At 42.9% G+C, this 7,500-nt stretch overlaps 1 protein-coding gene across 1 annotated transcript in view; it reads right to left on the bottom strand.

Moving 5' to 3' along the window:
• The window catches only part of LOC134465642 (zeta-sarcoglycan), a 266,388-nt gene that overhangs the window by 100,150 nt on the left and 158,738 nt on the right, over positions 1-7,500 (bottom strand). The window lies entirely within an intron of this gene.

The raw sequence follows: 7,500 nt of genomic DNA on the forward strand, positions 1-7,500 counted from the left end.
TTTTGCCTTTATCAACTACCAAAAATTCTATATTTCTCTCTTGAGCTGCACCATCAACACCATTTAGGACCTACCGGATTTATGTTCTCCACTTCAGTTTATACTAAGTCTGCCAGTTGTTTTCTGAACATCATTATGTGAAAACATCCTTCACTGAGTGCTGACTTACATGCACACACATCAGCCATGATGACACACACGTACATATTCATAAACGTATTCATATTCATAACTGTACATATTCAGAAACACTTGTTCACACTGACACATACACAGACGCACACTCATGCATGCACATACGCACACACAATTCCCAATTTGCCCTCAACTCTTACCTGAGTCATGACTTTGAGGCCGAGCACACAATCCTAAGGCCATTTTTAGAATTTTTAGACCGGCCCAATAAGTGCTTGGTATAAATGATAGCGCTGGCCCCTTTGTTCTGTGTCGTTTGCAAGCTGTTCTTAAATATTTTATTACTGGTTCTCTTGGGCCGAACATACCCTCTGGCCATAACTAGCACTATGCGCACTTTCAGCTTTGACACAATTAGCGCTCATCAATACATGACATTGGTCAGCTCTCATTAGGCTACATACAGTGGAATATACTAAAAACAAGCATTGTGAATTCTTTAGAACAGGCTATAGAGAACGCTTCCGCATCCTCCATGAAATAAACATCCTTTCTGGACATTTACGATGAAAAGCAGCACTATCTGGGCTACGTTCCAGAAAACAAATGCATGTACATGTAAATAATCAAACAAAATAACAACACATCGGTTCCCATTATACAGTAAATACAAGACAGCACTGCTTTGTGCTGAAAGGCCGTCTGACAATCCAAATTCTTCTAGAAATGCTCACAAGCTCTACAGTGCTCGGTGTTTCTAAGTACAGCCACGTAGCGATGATCAAAGGAGCCGCTCTTACTAAGTCTGTGCACGTAACCGCAGTGTCTGCACGTTTGAAAAGCATGTGGCAAGGAAAAGAAGAGAGAGAGAGAGAGAGAGAGAGCGAGAACAAAAAAAACAGAAAGAGGAGGATTTGCAGCGGATCCAGGATCCGAGGAGATGGCGGGACAGACAGTGTTTGATCTGGTGGGAAATCACCCGGCTGGGTCTGGTAAATCATGACAGCGCTTCATGGCATCACTCACCAAAGAGCCCCTACACGACGACGCTAGCCGACAGATGTGAAAAGACGTGTTGATTCTTTAGCTTGCTGTTGGCTGACTGTAAACACGCTGGAGATGTTCAGAGGGAGAGGCAAACAGAGGCAGTCAGACGACGCTGATGGGGAATGGAAGACAAATGTACACTAAAAAGCCATTTCCACACATGCAGGTCCCCACAGTGGACAAACAGGCATAGAAACAGAGATTCGCAGACAGACAGACAAGCCGGAAACACTGACATATTTAGACAGACAGACAGACAGACAGACAGACAGACAGACAGACAGACACAGACACAGACACAGACACAGACACAGACACACACACACACACACACACACACACACACACACACACACACACACACACACACACACACACACACACATACACACATATACACACACACACACACACAGTCTATCATTGACATTACTGTATTGTGAGTTACTGTACTTTACTTTTTTGTGTAAAAAGCCTGATAACTTTTCAGTATTCAGCTTTTAATTCTTGTTTTTGTCAACAACAAGCAAAATCCTGCTTTCGAAGACAAGAGTCCTAACCATACTTTTGTGGTTTATGCATATGCATATTTCTGCCATATGGCCACCTCACACCCACACTTTCAATCCGCCCACTTCCCTTTCCACACACACAAAGGTTCCATTAACTCTCTCTCTCTCTTGCTCTCTCTCTCTCTCTCTTGCTCTTGCTCTCTCTCTCTCTCTGTCTCTCGCAAGCACGCACACACGCATGCACGCACGCATGCTTGCACACACGCATGCTTGCACGCACGCTTGCGCACACACACACACACACGCACGCACGCACGCACGCACGCACGCACGCACGCACGCACGCACGCACGCACGCACGCACGCACACGCACACGCACACGCACACACACACACACACACACACACACACACACACACACACAAACATGTTCCCTCATGGCACTTTCACACTCAAGCAAGCAAATCTCTTTAAAGCTTCAGGGTCATCTCCAAACACTTCATGCCCACTGCAGCTCTACTCTACTCTACTCACTCAGCTTGTTCGGCAAAGACTACCAGGGGAACGGGAAAAAAACTGAAAAAAAGAAGAACTGCACACAAAGATAGTGATTGAGAAAGGGAGTGAGCGAGGACAAGAGGGAGAGATGAGGTGAAGGTAAAAGAGAGACAGGTCGGGAAGATAGAGAGAGTTAAAAATACTTATTTCCTGGCTGACTTCCTTAAATTCTTTTTTTCATCCCATGTTTTCTTTTCTAATGGATCTTCTGCATGACACCTCTGCACTGCATGGTCAAAGTGGGATGGGCGGACATTACACCTGTAAAGGACAACATTCACACCTGTAAAGGACAACATTCTTGGGTTGTTTCAAGAATGGTGTTTCAACCATATTGAGTGAGCTTCAAAAAGGATGTGTAGCTATGACTGACTAAAACTTTACTGTGTAAAGGAAACACACGCTATTGTATGGTAGAATTGCTTCGATTTGATTAAAGCTCGCCACAGACAAACTGAATATCAATCGAGCATTGTGTTTATGATGGAGGGGTGTTATGTCCGTGAGGGGTGCTACGGGGGCCCAGGCAGGTTGGCAGGAAAAGGCAAAATAAATAATTAGGATAGATTGAATTACTGAAATAAACCCATTTAGTTAAGAACTGCCTTATCATAAACTACAGCACGTCTGGACGTTAGTACAATTATCGTTATTTTATATATCCAAATGGGGAACTGACTCACAGACCTACACTATGGTTGTGAAATGGGGTGCACAGAGAAAAATAGTGTGCAACGACCTATGTAAAAGGGGCCTTGACCAGAATCTACCGCTATATAGGGGGCCGTGTCATGGTAAAGTTTGGGAACCCCTGATCTAGATGAGTTTGAGGTGACCAGCAATAGTTGCAGTGTTCAGTCACGGCAGGAGTTGCTAAGTGTATAGGCTACAGCAGAGGTTGCGTTAGACTTTTTCATAGTCCGTCATTTTGACGGACAGGGTCGAAAAAAAATCCGTCATCGCTTATTTTTAAAATTCTCCACCTGCTTTCTCAATGTGGGGGTCGCGACCCCGCATCGAGAACAACACATGCGCAATTGCGGCCAATTGAGAGTAAACCGCTGTGAATACACCCCCTTTCACTCGACATTCATTCTCCAACTTAGATGGAGTCAATTTTGCTGTCCACTTTCTCTCTCTGCCTCCCTCAATGCACTGTTGAAAAAGCTGCAGATATCTGTCATGACGCGCGTCTGATTCAGTGTTCAGCGCTATGGTCACCACAAGCACTTTTTTAAAAGACGCGTGCAGGGCTTTATCCAACAGCTGTCAGTCACTCGTTTTGCTCTGAATGCACCGATTGTAATACAAAGGCGCAGTGTTATATTCGCGTTGGACTTCACATGCACGATGGAAAGGAAAGCCGTCTTGAAGCAGAAAGGTGTAGCCCAGACAGTAGATAAAGGCACTGAAGCCTACAACAGGAAGACAACCAGATTTCGCAAAACTTTGTTGAAAAATGTCAGCGACGGTAAAGGGAGCCTCTCCATATTTAGCCCCATCGGCTTAGGCCTATATGTTGGCTCTGGGAGCGCGGTAGTTGTCTGAAATAAAAAAATAAAAAATAATGGGTGAACCAGCTATCGAAATGAGAGAAGGTTAGCCGTTTCTGGCAACGTTTGCCAAGTTGTAAGTTGCGTTGCCTGGTAATATTTAGGTTCTTGAATATCCGTCGTTTTTATTAGTTAATGTCCTGAAGCCGTTTTAGACCTGCGTTGCCTTTGAGTGAAGGTTCTGGCTAGCAAACGTGCTATTCGCATATTTGTTTTTGTTTCAAGCGAGGAGTTATGAAACAATGCTTCTATGAAGGGCGATAGAGGGACAACTTCGTCATTGGCAGAAAATCAGATAGTCGGTAAATGTAGTAGGCCTAGGTCTACACATAGTTCTGAATCTTAAAGTCGAAGTCACACGTGTATGGTGGCAAGGTCTTAGTTATTTTAATTCATTATTTTGAGCAAGTGCAGAGGCGCGCGCTCTGCTGCAGCCAGCCGCACAGCCCAGCTGCGGCGCATGGTATGACAAGCAGGGAGAGAAGGAGAAAGGCAAACGATAGTAGCATGAAATTATCTGCGCTGATAACTATGCCTAATTGAAATGCATATTTGCTCTACTCAATAGAGGCGTAGGCCTACTTAAACTTGTGATTTATTTATCATCACCCTGAATATTGATCAGTCAAAATGACGGACAGGCTTCAGAATTTTCCGTCATCCTTCAAAAAAATCCGTCAATGACGGACATTTGTCGGTTAACGCGACCTCAGGGCTACAGTACTGTAGTGACCAATGTCCTTGAGCTGAGCTGTGTCCTTGAACAGTAACAAAGCCCTTCTGAATCCCCATCTGTATTTTGCATTCCACAGGCTATAACTAGCTAATTTAAAGACCCTGATAACTGTGCTTCCATACACACTTCCATACATGTAAACCACTGAGTGCTTATTTAAGCATTGACATGAAACCTCCATACAAACTACCATGTAGGCCTACTTAACTGATTAACTGATCTGTATGGATAGTATGGTTAAAACCAGCACTATTTTTGCGGGTTTCCAATTATCACATTTCAGAAAATGAAGGCATGATTGTAAATTTAAACAAGCTTTGGCACAAAGCTATTATTATATGTGATATCCAAATAAGACTGAGGGCAGCTAAGAGAGAGACAGAAAGAGGACATGTCACTGTAGAAGAGAAATGGAAGTGGTTTGAATAGCAGAACAGATGAGATCTTGGGCTTCCAGAGCGAGAAAATAAATATTCTTGATGTGGGTTTTGAATTAAATTACCAAGGGGAGAACTTGAATCACTCTTATGATATAATGTCAGTGCGGAAATGATTCAAAGGTTTGAAGTCATGTCTCAAAAGATTCAGATGTAGAAAAAGTTTAGTAACACATCTTTAATCTAGTCTTCTTGAGAACAAACACATGCATGAATGATTAAAAATATTAACACAACTATTTCACGATTAGCATACGTCTCCTCTCTATTTACCCGTGCTCTGTGCAAAGGAAGTAATATAATGTGGTGTTAATCAACTTTACCACTTGAAATGGCAGTCCATAGTAAGCCTTGTTTGACGTTTTCACTTTGTGGTCATTGTGAAAAAGTAAAAAGAGTTGTTATTATTGATGATGGTGTCACCTTAAGTTAAAAACTAATAGCACAACATTAAAGAAGAATTACTTCACTATTCAGTTATGAGTGTAAAAATAGCAGGTGGATACTTGAATGTTTGCATTATTATCCTTGGTAACACTTTACTTGACATGTTCCTGCGTAACACATTCATAGCAGCTGTTATAAAGTCTGCACGAAGCATTCAAGATTGTTTCATGACCCATTCATACCAAATCTGTCATGAACCTATAGCGGACGGAAGGACAGCAACTTCTCAAAATAAAAGTTAAACGAAGCAACATTGCAGTTGCAGGCTTTGTTCTGAACCCTCACTGATACTGATTTTGACAAGTTGCTGTCCTTTTGTCTTCCATGTCTATGAAAGGTTTGGTATGAATGTCAAAATGACGAATTACGAAAAAGTCTTGAATCCTTATGAATGTGTTATGCAGCGACAACATGTCAAGTAAAGTGTAACATTATCCTTTATAAATATATTAATATAGGCTAGTGTTGTGAATTGGGTTCATACAAAGTGTTACCAAACAGCTTTCATGTTTTCCACGCCCATAACCATTTGAATTACAGCCTGAGTGATACTACGTAATATAACCAACACTTTGGCTAAAAGATCACTGGTAGAATATACATATAGCCTACATTACAGAGCAAAAAGTCAGAATTTATCTTTCTTGTCTGGAGTGGGTGAAAATGCTAAAAGCGATATTTCATAAATGACCCATAATGAAGATTATTTTTCTGTATCATCAGCAGCAGCAGAGACAGTCATACAGTAGCGGAATTCATTTTTCCATCTATACAGGGTAGCTATACTCCCATGCATCAGTTTCCAGTCTCCAGTACCAATCTAAATGGTCATGTAACAAATACACGCTCATTTAAGAGAAATCACACATTACAGAACACCAGAGTCTAATCAAATGAGTTTTGTTTGTAATGTTTTACATTTTTTGCTTTGCCATGTTTGCATTTGCTTGCTTTTGACATTTTAAATATATGTGGGATATAATGTTAATATCCTCAGTTCTGTGCTGCGTTTTTGGTACGGCAGGTATAACATCTGCACAGGTATAACAACTGCCAGAAGTGTTGATTTTGTATTAAATGTAGCTAAGCTTAGCTGAATGTAGAGCACTCTGTGAGTTGGGCCATATTTCATCTGGACTAGGTGAGTCCCTGCCGTGCTGTGGTTTCCTCTGCACTCTAGAAGCCAACAAGGCACACACTTCTTCATCACGGGGGAGCCCCAATGGCAGATGGAGCAGACAAATAAGCACACACACGCACACACACACACGCACACGCGCACACGCGCGCGCGCGCGCGCACACACACACACACACACACACACACACACACACACACACACACACACACACACACACACACACACACACACACACACACAGGCACAAACACACACACACAGGCGCACACACGCACGCACGCACACACACACACACACACACACTGCTCTGTTTGTCAGTCAGCAGGTCCCCACAGTAGCAGACAATGTGGGCCTCATGATTCAGAGGCCTTTGACATTCATCAGTTTGAGGGATTTGACTAATATCGGCTGGATATGAGGGCCTGCTCGACTAACGCACAGGAAATTCATCTGTGCAATTGGATTTGGGGGAAAGTGGAGAATTCAGCCCCAAGGCCCGTGGGGGAATGTCTGCTCCATGCCACGGAAATTGCTAAAGTCACTCTTTCTTTTGTGCTTTCATTCATTCACCCCTGGTTTCATAGTCTTTTCTGTGTCCCTTTCGCTCGCTCACTCTCTCTCTCTCACTCTTTCTCTATTAACATCCCTTGTATCCTTTCAGATGGCTTGTGGTTGATTTGATTTCATTGCCGTGTTTGTGTACATGTACAAACGTAGGTGAGTAATTTTGTGTATGCATAGAGTCTGTTTGCAGGTAGGTGTGTGTGTGTGTGTGTGTGTGTGTGTGTGTGTGTGTGTGTGTGTGTGTGTGTGTGTGTGTGTGTGTGTGTGTGTGTGTGTGTGTGTGTGTGTGTGTGTGTGTGTGTGTGTGTGTGTGTGTGTGTGTGTGTGTCCGTAAATGCGTGTGTGTGTGTGTCCGTGCGTGCGTGCGTG

This window comes from Engraulis encrasicolus, chromosome 16 (assembly GCF_034702125.1).
Source record: "Engraulis encrasicolus isolate BLACKSEA-1 chromosome 16, IST_EnEncr_1.0, whole genome shotgun sequence".
Classification (NCBI taxonomy): Eukaryota; Metazoa; Chordata; class Actinopteri; order Clupeiformes; family Engraulidae; genus Engraulis; species Engraulis encrasicolus.